At 43.1% G+C, this 20229-nt stretch overlaps 1 protein-coding gene across 1 annotated transcript in view; it reads left to right on the top strand.

The window, feature by feature from the left end:
* Positions 1–20229, top strand: part of LOC126297448 (potassium voltage-gated channel subfamily H member 6) — a 2320485-nt gene that overhangs the window by 33280 nt on the left and 2266976 nt on the right. The gene's annotated exons all lie outside the window — the stretch shown is intronic.

Here is a 20229-nt window from a genome sequence, read left to right as displayed (position 1 = left end):
GCAACCATTTCCAATACAATAGGGCATTTAGTATTTTATTATCTGTATATTTTTGTGTGTACAGTGAGATTAAGAGGGTTCTTTAAGCTGACGAGTCAGATTCTCTGAGACACATCCGGGACATTTGATGCCTACACCTAATTTTTCGTAGTGCCAGTTCCTTCTGTTGTGAGATAGTGACAAAATAAGTTTCCATTAGTGGAAGGAGTGTTAGTGATATCATTATCTTTGAAAGAAAATGTAAGAGACGACTTTATGGACAGTCGCAACAACTTAAATGACGTATATAGTATCTCCGTTGAGTTATATAATTTTGAACAATCCAATATAAAGAAAAATGAAGTTGCAGTAGCGTTGTAGAAAATAAACTGCCTGTGAAATACTTTTAGATAAACGTAACTAAAAAATATCCTCTGTAGATAAGAATATTTCAATTTAATTGTGGTATGTGACACATAGAATATGCAGAAAATTAAGCGGTAACGTAACGTAACACAAAATTTAGTTCTAATTTATTTGTGGAATATGTGTTGTGTTGATGTAAATCTACATCTACATCTACATCCGTACTCCGCAAGCCACCTGACGGTGTGTGGCGGAGGGTACCCTGAGTACCTCTATCGGTTCTCCCTTCTATTCCAGTCTCGTATTGTACGTGGAAAGAAGGATTGTCGGTATGCTTCTGTGTGGGCTCTAATCTCTCTGATTTTATCCTCATGGTCTCTTCGCGAGATATACGTAGGAGGGAGCAATATACTGCTTGACTCTTCGGTGAAGGTATGTTCTCGAAACTTCAACAAAAGCCCGTACCGAGCTACTGAGCGTCTCTCCTGCAGAGTCTTCCACTGGAGTTTATCTATCATCTCCGTAACGCTTTCGCAATTACTAAATGATCCTGTAACGAAGCGCGCTGCTCTCCGTTGGATCCTCTCTATCTCTTCTATCAACCCTACCTGGTGCGGATCCCACACTGCTGAGCAGTATTCAAGCATTGGGCGAACAAGCGTACTGTAACCTACTTCCTTTGTTGTCGGATTGCATTTCCTTAGGATTCTTCCAATGAATCTCAGTCTGGCATCTGCTTTACCGACGATCAACTTTATATGATCATTCTATTTTAAATCACTCCTAATGCGTACTCCCAGATAATTTATGGAATTAACTGCTTCCAGTTGCTGACCTGCTATTTTGTAGCTAAATGATAAGGGACCTATCTTTCTATGTATTCGCATCACATTACACTTCGCTACATTGAGATTCAATTGCCATTCCGTGCACCATGCGTCAATTCGCTGCAGATCCTCCTGCATTTCAGTACAATTTTCCATTGTTGCAACCTCTCGATACACCACAGCATCATCTGCAAAAAGCCTCAGTGAACTTCCGATGTCATCCACCAGGTCATTTATGTATATTGTGAATAGCAACGGTCCTATGACACTCCCCTGCGGCACACCTGAAATCACTCTTACTTCGGAAGACTTCTCTCCATTGAGAATGACGTGCTGCGTTCTGTTATCTAGGAACTCCTCAATCCAATCACACAATTGATCTGATAGTCCGTATGCTCTTACTTTGTTCATTAAACGACTATGGGGAACTGTGTCAAACGCCTTGCGGAAGTCAAGAAACACGGCATCTACCTGTGAACCCGTGTCTAAGGCCCTCTGAGTCTCGTGGACGAATAGCGCGAGCTGGGTTTCACACGATCGTCTTTTTCGAAACCCATGCTGATTCCTACAGAGTAGATTTCTAGTCTCCAGAAAAGACATTATACTCGAACATAATACGTATTCCAAAATTCTACAACTGATCGACGTTAGAGATATAGGTCTATAGTTCTGCACATCTGTTCGACGTCCCTTCTTGAGAACGGGGATGACCTGTGCCCTTTTCCAATCCTTTGGAACGCTTCGCTCTTCTAGAGACCTACGGTACACCGCTGCAAGAAGGGGGGCAAGTTCCTTCGCGTACTCTGTGTAAAATCGAACTGGTATCCCATTAGGACCAGCGGCCTTTCCTCTTTTGAGCGATTTTAATTGTTTCTCTATCCCTCTGTCGTCTACTTCGATATCTACCATTTTGTCAACTGTGCGACAATCTAGAGAAGGAAGCACAGTGCAGTCTTCCTCTGTGAAACAGCTTTGGAAGAAGACATTTAGTAATTCGGCCTTTAGTCTGTCATCCTCTGTTTCAGTACCATTTTGGTCACAGAGTGTCTGGACATTTTGTTTTGATCCACCTACCGCTTTGACATAGGACCAAAATTTCTTAGGATTTTCTGCCAAGTCAGTACATAGAACGTTACTTTCGAATTCATTGAAAGCCTCTCGCATAGCCCTCCTCACACTACATTTCGCTTCGCGTAATTTTTGTTTGTCTGCAAGGCTTTGGCTATGTTTATGTTTGCTGTGAAGTTCCCTTTGCTTCCGCAGCAGTTTTCTAACTCGGTTGTTGTACCACGGTGGCTCTTTTCCATCTCTTACGATCTTGCTTGGCACATACTCATCTAACGCATATTGTACCATGGTTTTGAACTTTGTCCACTGATCCTCAACACTATCTGCACTTGAGACAAAACTTTTGTGTTGAGCCGTCAGGTACTCTGTAATCTGCTTTTTGTCACTTTTGCTAAACAGAAAAATCTTCCTACCTTTTTTAATATTTCTATTTACGGCTGAAATCATCGACGCAGTAACCGCTTTATGATCGCTGATTCCCTGTTCTGCATTAACTGATTCAAATAGTTCGGGTCTGTTTGTCACCAGAAGGTCTAATATATTATCGCCACGAGTCGGTTTTCTGTTTAACTGCTCAAGGTAGTTTTCAGATAAAGCACTTAAAAATATTTCACTGGATTCTTTGTCCCTGCCACCCGTTATGAACGTTTGAGTCTCCCAGTCTATATCCGGCAAATTAAAATCTCCACCCAGAACTGTAACATGGTGGGGAAATCTACTCGAAATATTTTCCAAATTATTCTTCAGGTGCTGAGCCACAACAGCTGCTGAGCCCGGGGGCCTATAGAGACATCCAATTACCATGTCTGAGCCTGCTTTAACCGTGACCTTCACCCAAATCATTTCACAATTCGAATCTCCGTCAATTTCCTTCGATACTATTGCACTTCTTATCGCTATAAACACGCCTCCCCCTTCACTGTCCAGCCTATCTCTGCGGTATACATTCCAATCAGAGTTTAGGATTTCATTACTGTTTACGTCTGGTTTCAGCCAACTTTCTGTTCCTAGTACTATATGGGCGTTGTGACCGTTTATTAATGAGAGCAGTTCTGGGACCTTTCTATAGACGCTTCTGCAGTTTACTATTAGCACATTAATATTGTTATTCCTTGTTGCATTTTGCCTACTCCTGCCTTGCCGCGTCTCAGGAGGCGTCTTGTCGGGCCTAGGGAGGGAATTCTCTAACCTAAAAAAAACCCCATGTGCACTCCACACGTACTCCGCTGCCCTCGTAGCCGCTTCCGGCGTGTAGTGCACGCCTGACCTATTCAGGGGGACCCTACATTTCTCCACCCGATAGCGGAGGTCGAGAAATTTGCACCCCAGCTCTCCGCAGAATCGTCTGAGCCTCTGGTTTAAGCCTTCCACTCGGCTCCAAACCAGAGGACCGCGATCGGTTCTCGGAACGATACTACAAATAGTTAGCTCTGATTCCACCCCGCGAGCGAGGCTTTCCACCTTCACCAACTCCGCCAACCGCCTGTACGAACTGAGGATGACCTCTGAACCCAGACGGCAAGAGTCATTGGTGCCGACATGAGCAACAATTTGCAGTCGGGTGCACCCAGTGCTCTCTATCGCCGCCGGTAGGGCCTCCTCCACATCTCGGATGAGACCCCCCGGCAAGCAGACAGAGTGAACACTGGCCTTCTTCCCCGACCTTTCCGCTATTTCCCTAAGGGGCTCCATCACCCGCCTAACGTTGGAGCTCCCAATAACTAATAAACCCCTCCCCCCGTGTGCCTGCTCGGACCTTGCTGAAGGAGCAGCCACATGTCCACTCACAGGCAGAGCGGGCGATGCCACACGGCCAGCCTCCACATTGACCCTCCGCCTCGTGCGCCGCGAACGCCGCTGAACCCGCCACTCCCCTTGGGGAGAGGGTGGCCCAACCGCGCCCGGTACCCGCGAAGATGTCTCGACAGCAGGGACAGTGGGTGAAGCATCTAACACCTGGGGTGCACCATGCGACGCACCAGACTCCCCACTGCCGCTACACTCCGAGGCAGCAGCCTGAAGACGGCTGACCGCGGCCATCAACACGCTCAGCTGTTCGCGAAGAGTGGCCAGCTCCTCCTGCGTCCGTACACAGCAGCCACACATCCTAGCCATCCTAAGAAATCAATTTACTATAGAGTGTTAATCAGCTTTTAACTAGACTGCTAATTGACTAAAGGCGGTTGATTATTGACTAAACTGTGATTGCTAACCACTTCTTGTAGAAACAAGGAAAATAGCACTACCTGTCTCTGGACGGTATTGAAAACAAACACTAGCACTACGAGCACTATGGCTGACTAAAGGGACTCTCTGACTGTATTCGAAACACACACGAGATCTATGGAACACTTAATAGCACTCTACTATTAAAGCTTCCTAAAAGCAAAAACACGCAGAAGAAGAAGTGACAAGTAAGAAAAATACAGATAATACTTAAATTAAGGTAGCTCGCTGCACAGCAGACGTGAAGCAGACGGCGGTTAGGGCGACACTTTCCTGTCGTAATATGTAATTCACAATACCGATTTATCTATGTTATGGAACTGACTACGTTCCTATCTGAGCCACTGCAATAACAGACTTCAAGTATTTAGTTTTTATTTGTTCTACGTTGGCCTTTAGCCAGTTATTCGTAAATTGTACATTTCAGTAATTACATAAGTCTGCAAAAAAAAAGTAAAGCTCCACACGATATTTTTGCTGAGCTACACGTTTAGAAATCGCCAATTCTAAGAATGACATCCATAACATCCCATTTGCGATAAAACATGTATTACTATGAACTAATCGTATTATGTTTACTTCCAACTAATAAAAATAATTGTTTTTGATTCATGTACTATTTTTAGTCTAGTCTTTTCTTGTGAAACCTTTCCTTCTTCTCTTTGGCTCTTCTCTGAACTCGTTTCCGAATTCCTTGTATGGTTTCTCGACTGAGCATCCAATAGTAGTTAGTTGGCATATTGACACCCTCTCTTCCTTGGAAATGTCTCTCCGTATCAAGGACATCCTGCTGTGAAATCTTTCACCCTGTTCTTCACTGTAGACTCCCACGTTTTCTGGAAAAAAGTCAAGATCAGAGTGTAAAATGAACTTTTAAGCTCGTCTTACATCCTTGAGCTTCATACGCTGCCGTCGTGGAATTGACAATTGTTTTGCAGTCAGGGTCCCTAGAATTCCCCAGATTGTGCACAATATTCTTGAAGGAGTCACACGCTTCTTTTTCCTTTTCTCCATTGTTTCCAAACAGATGGGATCAGGTAAAAGATTTCTTATGTCGGGACGGGTAAAAACTCCTTCTAATTTGACATCATACACTTCCGCGAATTTGGAACACAGATGTCTGAACAATCAGCATGTGTTTGCAATGATTTGACAAACTGATTTATAAGCCCCAATTTAATATGAAGAAGTGGTAATAAAACCTTTTTCTGGCGGAACCTAGGTCGTATTGGTGACTTTTTTTCTCCGGAGGTGGAATTGTTTCTTGGTGGCCAGTCAGTGTTTGTCCAGTGCAGCTGTCTGGCTGTACTGTCTCAAAGAAGGAAAGCAAGGATATTTCGTGTAACATCCCTGATGGAACCAACAACGTTATTATTATTCTTAAATCTCCACAAACCATCTACTATTGCTCTTGATTTTCTCAAGTATTGTAGTCAAGTCATTATAGTTTTCTTGCATATGAACCGAGTGTCCCACAGGAAGAATGCAAATACATTTCCATTATGCAGCAAGAATGCTTTAAGGATACCTTTCAAAGAATCAATGTGTATGCACCATTCTTATGAATCACATTCTGTTTCAAAACACTTCATAAACTCGTGGACATAATTGCAATAAACCAGATTTCCCTCTTTGGACAAAAAAGTAAATTCTCTCTCGACGCCTCTACCACGAAAATGACGGCCCAGGTGATACCAGGTTTTTATTTTTATGTCTTGATTCTAGCAACTCGGCTTCATCTTTTGAAAGACGTAAGTCTCTAAGTAGGTCCTTGAGCTCATTCCGAAAAAAAAAGAAAATGCCCCGTCAACAGCATAATCTGAACCTGATTTGCCGCGCGGGGTAGCCGCGCTTTGTCACGGTCCGTACGGCTCCCCCCGTCGGAGGTTCGATTCCTCCCTCGGGCATAGGTGTGTGTATTGTCCTTAGCGTAAGTTAGTTTAAATTAGATTAAACAGTGTGCAAGCTTAGGTACCGATGACCTCAGCAGTTTGGTCCCACAAGACCATACCATAAATTTCCAAAATTTGACTAGATTTCTCCTAGGAAGCTAATGTGTCATCTAAATTAGAAAGTGGCTGTGGAACTGGTATTTCAGAGCCATGGGACACTGGACGAATAGCCGAGTCAAGGCTAGGTAAGAGGTTTTCTTTTTATTTTATGTATTAAAACCTTTCGCATCTACCGAATAGAAACAGCAGTCGGTTGTGCGATTTTTCTGTTCACGACATATCAGAGGATTGCCTAAACGAAATGAGGTTATCGTACCCTTAAAAAACAAACGAAGATCTTCCTTGCATCTTCTACACACCTTATGAGGAGCCCATGCCCTGTCTTTATCTCCAAGTTTCAGTTGAATACCCAAAACAAACTTTCTTCACAAAGCAACTTGTGTTCCTTTGTTGTCTCTTCACAGAGTATTCACCACAAACATAACAGAAGAAGTCGGGAGAAATTACACAAGTTCTGTGAGTTATATTCCAGAAATAAAAAAAAAACACAGAACCGTTCGAATGCTGGATGTAAACTAAGTGTGGCGTTAGATGGCCAGCGACATACTGAATTTATTTAGCTTGTTGTAGCATGTTCTAATCCAACAGCAGGATGTTTATATTTATTCCTAGTACCACAGACAAAACATCGAAACATGCTCGGCCTCACCGATAATATTAATCACTATTAACTAATTTAATGTGTTTCGACACGATCATGCGACCTTCGTCGTAACCTTATCCACCATCCCTATCACTACTTTCTTCAACCATTAGCTTTTTTTCATTTCTTGCCAAGTACATCTCTGAATGATAGAATGAATGTGAGAAGACTAAGTTTCAAGGCCATTATTTAAACAAAAAAGAGTTCTAAACTTTACGCTAAATATAAACAAAAACTTGCGTGTAACGAGAAAAAGGCCTGATGTAATGTTTTTTAGTTTTTACCAAGTTGAAATCTACAAGAAAATGTACAAAAGTCCTGGGCAGTTTTTTATTTGCAGACCTCTTATCTTTGTTTCGCGTACTACGAGTATGTGCAATGATGCAAAACACAAATCAATAAACATACTAACAATTTTTTAAAAGGTGAAAATACAAATCCATTAAATTTCAGTAACGAAAAAAAATTTCTTACTATAATCATCCGCTAATGGTAAAATTTGATTTGAGGTACACACACATAACAGTACCTTCATTTCTTCCTCTGCGTGGTTAGATTAATTTGTAGCAGGGCACAAGACGATTCTCATCGGGTTTGTAAAGGTCTTCTTTCTGTTAGCTTGAAGAATCTTCTGATGCAGGAGGCTCTTCTACTCGGACACGCTACTGGCCTCATGTTGCATGTCTGCTCCGGCTTGTTACGTGTTTGCAGTTGTCTCTCATGTTGCTTGAAGCAGAAAATAAATCTCATCTCACTCCCAGGATCTACATTTGCGTGTGGCTGTTTAGATGGACACTTCTAGCTTCTTGAGAAATGTGTACAGAAGGTGATATAGCCTGACGTCTGTTGTTCCCAACAATGTGGTAACACAGTGGGGGCCTTTGTAAGCTATAGAACGCAATCGTGTCAGTATATGATACGTCATCTCTTACACTTCTGGACGTCCTAAGATTATATGGTTCAAGTATTTTTCATCTGTACATATATACAGAGGGCTACTGATGTTTTGTGATCGATTTAGATGATTTTTGTGTTTAAAATTTTTTGTATAATGATTGCATGAAATTTCTGTGGTATCATTTATTTGGCACACAGATGCGTTGGTGGAATCTCAGACTGCACTGCTGTACAATATTAGCCATTGCTGCTTATTCCGTCCCTATCTTTCGTCCCACCAGATTCGCACTTTCGTTTTTGAGCGCTTAAGGAATTCGTGGGCGATAAAAAATTCAGACGAGAAGAGAATAGAAGCTTTTTAAATGTGCTACTATAGAAAAATTATGAATATCAGATGGGAAGTTCGCTTAATTAATGATGAGGCATTAAATCGAAATGAGGAAAAAAAGAATTTACGGCACAATTTGACTGAAAAAAGCTTGATGGAAGACATCCAGGGGACTCGGTTTCTTACATGAAATAAAGGTAAGCTGATTCCAAACTGATTGGTATTACTGCTTTTGCATACGTGGGTTCTGATTTTGTAACTGATATTGTCAGATAGCAGAGCTCTTCCGGGTTATGCCGCCGCAGAAGTTGATGCATTACGTGTTCACACCTGTGTTGTGTATTCGGATCCGCCAGCTTCTGTATCACTCCATATAGTACATACAGAAACCTCATGCTGTTACTACAACGGTATATTTTACGGTAAATTTCTGTGAATGGTATTTCTTTGGCAACAGCTACAACGCACGAAATTTTTGACCAGTGCTTCACAGGTTCTCTTAAATTTCTAATTCGACAAGGTTTGTTCATCATAATAATGCCTTCGACTTTCTGCAACCGAAATATTTCAGGATGTTAGTCAATGTTTTTTCTACAGCTAATGTAGAATATTTGTAGTAACGTCAGTGGTATGGAGATTTTAAATCTTATTCACAAACATTACTATTTGTGCAACTGATTATATTGAAAGAAACTGCCCTTCCATTTACCCATAAACTGCTCGAGTAATACACTCAGACTGGTTATCTTCTGAATGATGAAGGTTGACAACATCTACGAGCAAATATTTCAGATAAACAGGGCAGTATGGCCACGAAGGCGGCGCGGTTGCGAACAATCTCGCCGTAGGAGAGTGGGAAAGTGGCAGACTCACTATCACTATCAGTGATCACTATCACTAGGATATCAGTCTCAATGAAGAAAACAAATGCTACACATGTTTCAACTCTCTACACAAAGACAAGAAGAGTTGTGAAGGCCATTAGTTCGAGGCATATCCTCAAGGATAAGTGGAAGATTATTGTTCCCCGAGTCTGGCCTCCGTCCGTAAAAATTGTTATGTTGAGTAATACATTTTAGCAATCGTTGAAATTAAGTGTATTTCCTTAATAGTTCGGAATCTCGTCAATTTTGCGGACCACGAAGATGGTGTACAGACAGTCTGCCGTGCAGCCACGGCATAATTTACGTAAAAATGACGAATTCTTTCATCGAGAGTCAGAAGCTCGTGGTTTTGTGGCTAGAGTTCGTGACTCTCGACCAAGGGTCCGAGTGTTCGATTTCCGGCTAGGTCGGGGACTTCCCGTTCTTGGGACTCGTGCGTGTGTGCGTGCGTGCGTGCTGCGTGTGTTGCCCTAATCACCATGTTATCCTTAGCTACACGGAAGTGCCGAAGTATCGTCAAATAAAAAGAGTTGAAGAAGGCAGCCGAATTCCCCAGAAGGGGATAACCCAGCCAAAAATGCTACACATTTTTTTCCATCGACAAGGCTGTCAAGGCTCCACGTTTGCCTCTGCGGAGAGTTTCTTTGGTTTGTAAAAGTAAAAGCCTCCGACAAAAAATGGCTCTGAGCACTATGGGACTTAACTTCTATGGTCACCAGTCCCCTAGAACCTAGAACTACTTAAACCTAACGACAACACACAACCATCACGAGGCAGAGAAAATCCCTGACCCCGCCGGGAATCGAACCCGGGAACCCGGGCGCAGGAAGCGAGAACGCTACCGCACGACCACGAGATGCGGGCAGCCTCCGACATTCGTGTGTTGTTCAACCAACAGTTTCGTTATTTCGACGTGTAGTGGTCTTCTTGTATGATAAAGTGTGGAAATTTTAACTTATGACTGTCTCCCAACGCACTATTGTGTTCACAACTCCAGATGAAATCAGCGTGTTAAAAGAATATGAAAAACAGAAAATACGTTACTGTGAATGGTGAAGGGCTTTAGTAAGAATTATCTATATCCTTCTCCCCACCGTCTCGGGAAATGATTCGCCGGATCTCTTGTATCGGGACTTACTATTTAACATGAGATGGGAAAACTCGGCGAAGGATTGCCAAAGAGAAAGTGTACTAAGTACTTGGACAGTTCCTAGGGAATGCTGGGGATCAAATCAGAAACCTTTAATTTGGTGTTTTGACACACACTGAGCCACCAATCTCTGAGGTAGAAGTACAGCTCCATTAGATGCATTGTCAGTAGGAATGTTGGTTGTGCACGGTTATTCAGACACATTCATTTAGATTCCTCGCAGCGCTTCCTTATGTCTCTTTTTTGGTTCCGACCGCAGCGGCTAATACACAGGATTGGCATTCGAAAGGATCAGGGCTGAAATACCCTGGTAGCAATGCAGATTTAGGTTTTCTGTGCTTTCCCTAAAGTCCGGGGTGATAGTTTTGAAAATGACATGGCCGATTTCTTCCATCTTTGTTCGGTCCGAGCTCTTTTGCTAATATTTTCTGTGAGAGGTTCGCCGCCGGTAGGAATTTGAGTGGCCACTTGGACAGCAGGCCTACTTAATGAGCCCACGCTGTGTTGTACTCGCGTGCACTCGAGGTCCAGATGCAGCGCCTGGACAGTGTTCCGCAATTTTGTCACTCACATTGTTTGTTTGGAAACCTGCTTGGCTATTTGAAGCACGTGACGCAAGCGGTACATTCTGTCACGTGGCGCATGTGTTGGTGTCAACGCAGACTCACAGCCTAGGGGAATAATTTCCGTTCTTTATAATCGCGTCCAATTCAAATGTTTTTTCCGCGTGTAACTTTTTTCCTGGGTGATTGCTAATGCCGTTGGACAACTGTCGAAACATTTGACACACGAGTAGCAAAGACGGAGGTTAAGAAATAAACACGGGAGCAACCCGTAGCACAGGGTCACGTTTGCTTCTCTGTAACTCAGTTAAAGAACTGTCGTCTTTATAGTATTATTTTCAGTTTAATTAATTCTTTGCAACAAAGTTGTGAGTTACTCAAATATTATTTGCACTCTGTCCAAAAGTCGATCGACGTAAGTGTCTTTATTTAAATCAGTTGAGAGCGCTTTTTTTGCGCCGAAAGCTACTGCTGTTTGATGGTATGTACGATTTGTAGCAAGAGTCGCTTGCTATTGGAAGAAAGCACCTAAGAGATCGTATATGCTGCACATACACGTGGACAGCAACGAGTGAAAGCGTCGTCGATTCGGGTAGAGGTGGCGGCCGCTGGCGGCTGGCAGCGATCTGCAAGCTTGTAGCTTCTATATATAGAAGGTACGGCCGCCTGCCAGCACTGCTTCTCTTCCTCCATTTGTCGATTCACTCGGCCCTTTGTCTGCTCCATAAAGCTGACTCTCCGAGCCTCAACGGTTTACACCAGAACGAAAGGCACTTGCTACAAACTTCTCACGCAACTCTTCCTGTTTCATTAACTCGTGCAGCTCGGAGAGCGCCTTGGCATCAGCCCTAACTTCTCTTGACCCTCACGTGGAAGTTGCGGGGGAGGCGGAAGAACGTTTCATCTAGCAAGACGGTGAAGTGGCGAAATGATGAACGTGTTCACAATCCCGAAGCAGCCACAGCGGCTTGCGGTTTGATGAAATGGAGAGTGAGAAAAAGAGAGAGAGAGAGAGAGAGAGAGAGAGAGAGAGAGAGAGAGAGAGAGAGAGCTCTGTCTCCAACGCCACAGAAAAGAAAACAAGAGAGAATTAAGCGTAGGTTGCCTCTGATATCCTACGAATAGCTTTAGGTAAGAGACAAACTTCGGTCATCTTAGCTAGATTACAACATTTATTACCTGCATGGAACTCCCAAATTTGCACAACAGATCGATTACATATCCAGCTCAATGTATTAAATTTCTCTGATCGCATCCATTGGTCCAGTTGAAAAGCACTTTGTTGGCGGTATGATCTTTCTAGGAACTTCCCAGCGTATTATTGCTCGTAAGTTATTCGTAGTAGTGACTCATTCAGTATCTTGTTGATTCTTTTTTATGCTTACAGTCTCAAATTTCATTCCAATGTGTATATTTTCATAAGTACGGATCAATAATATCCACTTTACAGATATACTGGAAATCGTTCACATATGTTCAGACATTAAACAAGTTACCTGCTGTATCCGATACCGAATTCCATTTCAAGCAAACTCTTATTCATACTTGCCATGTGTACATTATTCGATGATCGTTTTTCACCCACCAATATTAATGTTTCCTTTCAGATATGGTTTACTGTACTATATTTAGTCGCGGAGCACTGAAGCGCTTACAACTCCACAGAAAGCGGAGTTCGCTGGTTTCCCCAATACTAGCCCGCCTGCCTGTTATCTCAACTTCAGATGCAATATGTGATTTGCATGCATTTTAAATTAGCTATTGTGGCTAGAGACGCCGTTTTGCTCGTCCGGTTGCTAACGGAGTACTGATTTCCATCCTCAGTTATCCAAAAAATGTTCAAAATGTGTGTGAAATCTTATGGGACTTAACTGGTAAGGTCATCAGTCCCTAAGCTTACACATTACTTAACCTAAATTATCCGAAGGACAAACACACACACCTACGCCCGAGTGAGGTCTCGAACCTCCGCCGGGACCATCAGTTATCCAGATGGTGAGTGAAGAGCCTACAGAGGTTGACATACTACTTATCGATGCAGCCGTGAAGGACGTACTTGAACCCTTCCCCTTGTCTGAGCACACAATTTCTTACTTTGCTGTCGAGCGCATTTCGAGAATGTAGAGGACAAATTCATACTCGTGAAATCCTTGCCCTTTGACTTTTCAGCGCAAGCATTCCTTCGGCTCGTGCTGAAGTGTTGTACCATTACAGAAGTTGGTTTCATAAGCATTACAAAGTTAGCTCAATGCAAAACAAGAACTGCTCGAATTTCAGGGTTGAGCGCAGGGTGTGGTTGGTGACACCTATCTCAAACTCTCATATCTTACTGTTTTTACTTTAACGTGATAATTTTGTACCTAATCTTTCAATATTACCATTTAATGAAGAAGTATTCTCTATTTTGCTATTTTTCACAGGATATTATTTGCCAATTAATCTGTTTCCGTTCACAACCCATGCAGATATGTGTATGAAAGAGGCATCTTAAGACTTTAATGACACTCAGTTTTCTTCTATATCGGAGCTGTGCGTTCCAGACGGCTGATTTAAATCTTATGTAGCAGCTGCCAGAGCTTTGGGATGCACTCGATTAGTCGCTTACTGCGCTGCCACAGTAACACACTACCATATCACATTAACCCAGTAGGGCGCTTACTCTCCTTATGTCTCCCAGTTCGACTGTTTTATGCGCGCTGCTTTGACCAAACACTTCTGGGCTGTACACTCAGTTTTATTCCTCTCTGCTGTGGAGGAAGGCACGAGTTTTACGTTGTAAAATTACACGTCAGAACTGCGACCGGAGAGAGTGGGCCCGGTCATGTGTCACTCCATTAAAGAGGCACAGTATGTGTGGAAAGTGAAATGGCAGATGTGCGGTCGGACGGAAACCTCGACCCTCAACCGTCGGCCATGAAGATCGTAACAGAGATCTCGAATGAGACCCCAGGAATGACTAAGTAATATATCCATATACATTAGAAAATGTATGTATGTATGTTGTTCCACATCTCCTGAACCACTGGACAGATTTATACCAAACTTTGTACACATGTCACTTATTACCTGGAAAAAGTAGCTGTGGGAATAAGAACCATCTACCTATAAAAGTGGCGGGGCTGGCTGTGAAACAGAAGTGTATCCCACGACGCTCGAATACCCAGACTTCATTCAGGATTTGAGTATGGGAGCACTTGATGACTTGCAACAAACTTTACACATAATTTTAAACCTTTGCGAAACTTTTTCTCGCTGACAACCGCCACAATATGATGAAAGGAAAAAAGTTTCTCGTTTGCCTCATCGGGCATGACGTTTTAATTTACTACCGCTTTACGGCTAACCATATTCGCGATGCGCTTTCCAGACGGTATTCAAATATACCACCGAATGTACATGCGAAATTATATTATTGTGCGACACATAGTTGAGTAGATATGACGTCATAAACACCGAGATGCGTGAAAAACTGCTGCATCGTGCATGACGTTTACATATTTCACTTCTTTGCCACTAAGTTTATTCGCAACACATACCGTAGATAATATACCTACAAAGTTGTATCATTTTATGACACACGTGTTAGGAGATATGTCGCCATAAACATTGAGCTGCGAAATTCGCTAAAGATACAGATAATATATGTTAAATACATGTGACATGCGTATGCTGGTAAAACCCCAGATAAAAAACTCCTCGTAAGGCACTTGATCGATTCCAGCCAAACTTGATGCACATACTACTTACTATCTGGAAAGAAATACTGTGGAGGTAAAAACCACAAAGCTCCTAATGGAGTGGGGTGTTAACGTAGAGAGGGAAGTGGAGAGGAAGAGGTGGACAGTCTGAGAGGGACAAGGAGGAGGTGGACGGAGGGGGAAGGAGCAGATGGACACTGGCACTTACTGGCCCAAGAAAGGTCAATATTTAAGTAGTACAAATAACTTACGTAAATGCAGCCGTGTGACCCCAGCGCAATTTCAACCGACTCCCTCTTGCAGATGATGAAACCCGTTCCGACATTTATCCATCCTACCAGCTACAGCTTTTCCCACTCCACATCAAGGCTCCTCCCTCTCCATTTGACTCCCTGCTTTCCTCTGCCGATACCACGGTCCTGCTCACCCTCCAAACTCAGTCTTCCTTTCCTTCTTTACCACCTACCCTCTTTCTACAAATGTCACTCAACGGCTCATGAATTTATACCCACAACAATCGTAACATTTCATCTCCTCAATTTCTTCAACCAGCTCAGGTCCTTCAGCTTTTTAGTGAAATCCAGTGCCTTTTTTTGGTAACAAAAGCTGTCATATAATTTTAAAGTTTTCAAACGTCTATTTTGTCTTTTTATCTTTCCCTGTCAGACTAATCATTTCGTTTTAAACTTCAAATGATAAAAACCACACTATAAATTGTTAATCGTCTTTACATTATATTTTACAACCTTTTTTAAATTTACGTACATAAATATGCTTTGTCATTTCTTCATTTAATTTCTGCAAATGCTCTAGGCTTAAGAGCGAGATACTGTACCGCTGGCAGCACACCGCACGCCAGTATGGGACGACGGGGATGAAATAATAATAAAAAAATTCCGACTGGGATAACTGAAACCCACAAATGTTCTCATCGACATCTGCTATGGCAACCATTCGCGCCTCTTTCTAGGGAAGAAAGGGAGATCGATTGTTGTAACAGTATCCTTTGCTGTAATAAACATTCACCTTAGCTCCTTTTCTTGTTGAAGTTGGACGTGCAGTCAACAGTGAAATCGTCACATGCTGGTTGTTGTAAAGTTTTAAAACTATATGGGCAGGAATCTTATTCAACTCACCACCGGTCATGAGCTTAGAACGGACTGACGGAACCGTAAGGACTCGAATCAATTCCCGATTACTAATTAAGTGTTTATCTCACTGCACCTTCTTGCAAGTAGATGGGAACTACTTCCGTTCGTGTAGCTGTTCGTTGAGAGTTCACCGCTTGCGAATCTATACCGCAGGCGATATTGTGATTGCGTCCGATAGAGACATTTTGGTCAGTGGAGGTAATGCGCCTCTGCAAAAATTTTACTTTTAACGGCCTGTGATATCAAATCCCTGAGTCGCGGCTAAAACCTGCGCACTCACTAATGTTACTAGAACAGATTACATCGAGAGGAGACTAAAATGTAGAAATAGATGAAGCTCAGAGCTCGGTTTTATTTATATAGAAATTATCCTCTATGAACGATGATTACAAAGTGTTTGAAATTTCCTCTAAAACGTAGGGGTTGCGACTGGCTCGACTTAACGGTGGGCATGGAACGAATTTGAGAGATAAAACAGTACAACTGTTAGTTGGATTAATATTGGAGCAAAACAATCTGACAGGGGTACGAATATAGGCCCAGGCTACGCTGTTGCAAATGCCTGTGACAAGAGCCACGCTTGCTAACCACGTGTGGAGGAAAACAAATGAATTACGTTGCATTTGAGTGCGGCCATTCTGTGAATGGAACGAAATGGCAGCGCAGCACAGTACACTTGGCAGTGAGACGAGGAACACATTTAGACGAACCTGGCAGTCATCACCACCTCAGTGTCCATTGAACTTTGCAGATGCCCAGTTGTAATTGCCGCCATTAATTATCTGAATAAGGAAGGAAGATTAAGGTTTACCGTGCTGTCAGTGGTGTGGTTGTTGTGAGATGGAGCACACAATCGTAGATTGATCAATAATGGGAAAGAAAGTCGACCTTATCTTTTCGAAATAGTTTTCAATAGTTTTAGTGAACCTCGGGAATTCTTAATAGGGACGTCGGTTTGGGGATTTGAACCCTGCTCCAATGAAGTAACATACTCGCTTTAAGTGGACTGCTTCTGTCCATAGACGGAAAATGGAAACTTTTTAGTGTAACAGCTTTCGCGCGAAAAGAACTTTTGCGGAATATTACCTTCGGAGCCGTGTACTTCACATTAATCACACTTCAGTAAATCACCTTTGGTGATTTTATTGTGCTCTGATCGCGACTTTTGCCCAGAGTCGATCTGTAAGGGAGCGTGGAATGCAGCTCTTAGAAGGTAATAATCAAGTAACCTAATGCAATTCGAAAGGTTTTCACCGTATGACAGATTTGAGTACAGAGACAAAAATACAGATGCAAGCGAGCGAAAGTTGACTTTTAGCAACCGAGTGGTTTACGAGAGATTAATCGTAAAAGGAGAAGAGGAACCAAACAATAAGGGGAAATAGGAGAACTCGACGAGTTCAGAATTCATAATCACGGGAAAGTAAATAAAAGTGACAGGAGCTTCTCAAATGGCTCTGAGCACTATGGGACTTCTGAGGTAATCAGTTTCCTGGACTTAGAAATGCTTATACCTAACGAACCTAAGGACACCACACACATCCATGCCCGAGGCAGGATTCGAACATGCGGCCGTATTAGCAGTGCGGTTCCGGGCTGAAGCGCCTAGAACCGCTCGGTCACAGCGGTCGGCGGAGCTTCTCAGGCAACGGGAGATTGAACAGTTGTCGAACTACATTTTCCAGTCAGAATATAATTGACCAAGTGTAAAAAGTCTGAAGAACCACGTTTTTCAGAGTCAATGAAGTTCTGGAAGATATCGACAGAGATACGGATTCATGCCGATTCCAGTGTCGTTATGGTAGATTTCTCGATCGAGGTGGTCCCACAGATTGCGTTTAAATCCGGCGAGTTTGGTGGCCAGGAGAGTACAGTAACGTTATCCTGGTGCTCTTCGATCCACACACATACACTGCGAGCTGTGTGTCACGTAGCAGTGTCCTGCCGGTAGATGCCATCGTACCGAGAAAAAAACAAACACATTGTAGGAATGTACATGGTCCTCAAGCATAGATGCGTACTTGTGTTGATCCATCGTACCTTCCAGCATGACGAGATCTTCTAATGAAAAGCCGCGAAACATTCTCCAGACCACCACGCTCCATCCTCCGGCATGGATCCTTCCGACGATTGTTGGCGGGCGTTAGCAACCTGTCAAATGGAGCATAAAAGGGGATTCATCTGATGAGGGCACCTGCCATCACTCAGCAGGCGTCCAGTTGCGGTCTTGGCATGTAAATTCCAGTTTTAGTCGCCGATGAACAGCAGCCAGCATGTGTGTATGAACCAGGCACCCACTGTGGAGACCCACAGCGGCAACTTCCGCTAAACGGTCATGGGAGACACTATTGGTAACCCTTTGGTTCATCCGGACGGTCAGTTCCACATCTATTCGCCCGTACACATATCCGTCCGTAGTCATCGTTTCCCTGTCATCTATGGTCCGTGGTGCACCGCAGTCGCCTCGGCGCCGGTTTTCGGGTAGAGAGCGCATGTAATTGTATGTGTGTGTGTGTGTGTGTGTGTGTGTGTGTGTGTGAGAGAGAGAGAGAGAGAGAGAGAGAGAGAGAGAGAGAGAGAAGATACACAGGAAGACCTTTGCTGGCTGATTCTTCGGTTTGCTGACGTAGAATAGGTGCAGGTGAAATCAAAGAAAGACCAGTGCCAAAAGATATCTGGTTACTGGAGAAGCGAGAATGATGATTTCCTAGCATTGTGGGTTGATCGAAAAACTGAAACGGATACGAGTTAAATAAGTTTTTGGTTCGTTTTCCACTTTAGACAGTTTTTGTGTGTTTGAGTTAATTTCCCTCGTCTGAAAAAGCCCATTTTTGGCTCTTAAAAGGGCACAGCCTGAGGTTTCTTTGCTCTGGTCCAAAGCCCTCTATATTACTGATCATGTGGATCTGTGAAGAAGGGAGTATATTAAGTGGGCAAAAAGTTTCCCATTTTGTGCAATCTCTTCCCAGTAACTAGCGTGACATTCGCATGTTATTTCGGATTACTTCAGCCATGTTAGGCAGTTATTTTTGTATCGTTGGTTTCGTCTGCGCCAATACGTTTTCTACGGGTCCGAGGTCTGGGGTAGGAGGAGACCTATCAAAAAGAGTAGTTTAGTTGTGTTCTATAAATCATCATGTTCTGCAAATAATCATGACTGCTCCTGCCTTGTCTTAAGATGTCCAAGTCGAACCGATGCCACTATAATTCTCGTAGTATGATTATAATGCGTTTCGTCAAATCAACTATCTATTCTAAGACGCATTCCAAGTCCATGGGAAGACATCCGCCTGCAGATACAGGACCACACCGAGGTGCTTCTAGACACTTTACGTCTGGATGCTGACTCCATACGATTATTCGCCAATGACAAAGCCGATCACTTAGAAAATGTCGTTCGATCCCAAGAGAATGACTGAACTTCACGACCGTGACGTAATCGAGGATAGAAAGAAAGTCAGCACCGGTCGTAACATCACGTATCTTTTTTACTGCACATCTAGATTTCACCTGACAGTGCAGCTATCATCAGTGCCTTATAGGTAGTCATGTAGACAGATTCTAATTATAACAACACATATTTCACTGTAACTTAGACACGTACGAGCGTGGTGCATGCCTAAGTTATATTGGAATACGTGTTATTATAATTACGTAGAACCTACATGATTACCTGTAGCGCACTGATGATAGGTGCACTGTCAGCCGAAATGTAAATGTGCAATAAAAAAAGACAGGTGATATGACGACCGATGCTGACCTCCTTTCTGTCCTAAATAACGTTTTTCTGGTTATGACTGGCAATGTCATCGGCAAAAGCTATTCACCACAGTAAGTGTTTAGTATGTGGTCGCTTCCAGATGGCAGCAAGTTTTCTTGGTCGTCGGGATCCGAACTGGAATCTCCGGTCTAGAAAACACAATAGTGTCTCTAAACTATTGAGCATTTAAAGACGGATTTGGCTGTAGTGTTAATATTATTTCGTTATCCTAGGATGGTGTCGTACCCCACGAAGGTCCTTTCCCACCCACCTCGTGGATTGTTGTTTCTCAATAACGTTCTACCCAGCACTGTGCAATGAGCTCCGGAGTGCTATAGCGTGTCCCACCTTCCGATGTCCATAAATTCCCTCCTTCCATCTGCAAGAGCAACGACTCAATCACGGGTTGCCTGTTGACGGTGAAACGTGGCTCATGAATAAAGCGAACTGGAGCAGGTATCTGACTTTGACTCATTTACTGCATTAGCTACCATAGGATGAATGATGCGCTTACAACTTTCTACCGCCATGTTTTGCAATAGAATATTGCCACCCCTTGAGGCATTATGTCTAACAGCCCACATTATTCTACAAGAATATCATCGTAAAATGAAGTTAAAGTTGGATGAGTGGCCCGATAAGGAAGTTAAGCACTTTTCGTCTCTCTGTTTTGTCCA

Source organism: Schistocerca gregaria, chromosome X (assembly GCF_023897955.1).
Source record: "Schistocerca gregaria isolate iqSchGreg1 chromosome X, iqSchGreg1.2, whole genome shotgun sequence".
Classification (NCBI taxonomy): domain Eukaryota; kingdom Metazoa; phylum Arthropoda; class Insecta; order Orthoptera; family Acrididae; genus Schistocerca; species Schistocerca gregaria.
The sequence above is the reverse complement of the archived record's forward strand: the minus strand, read 5'-3'. Positions and strand labels throughout refer to the sequence as shown.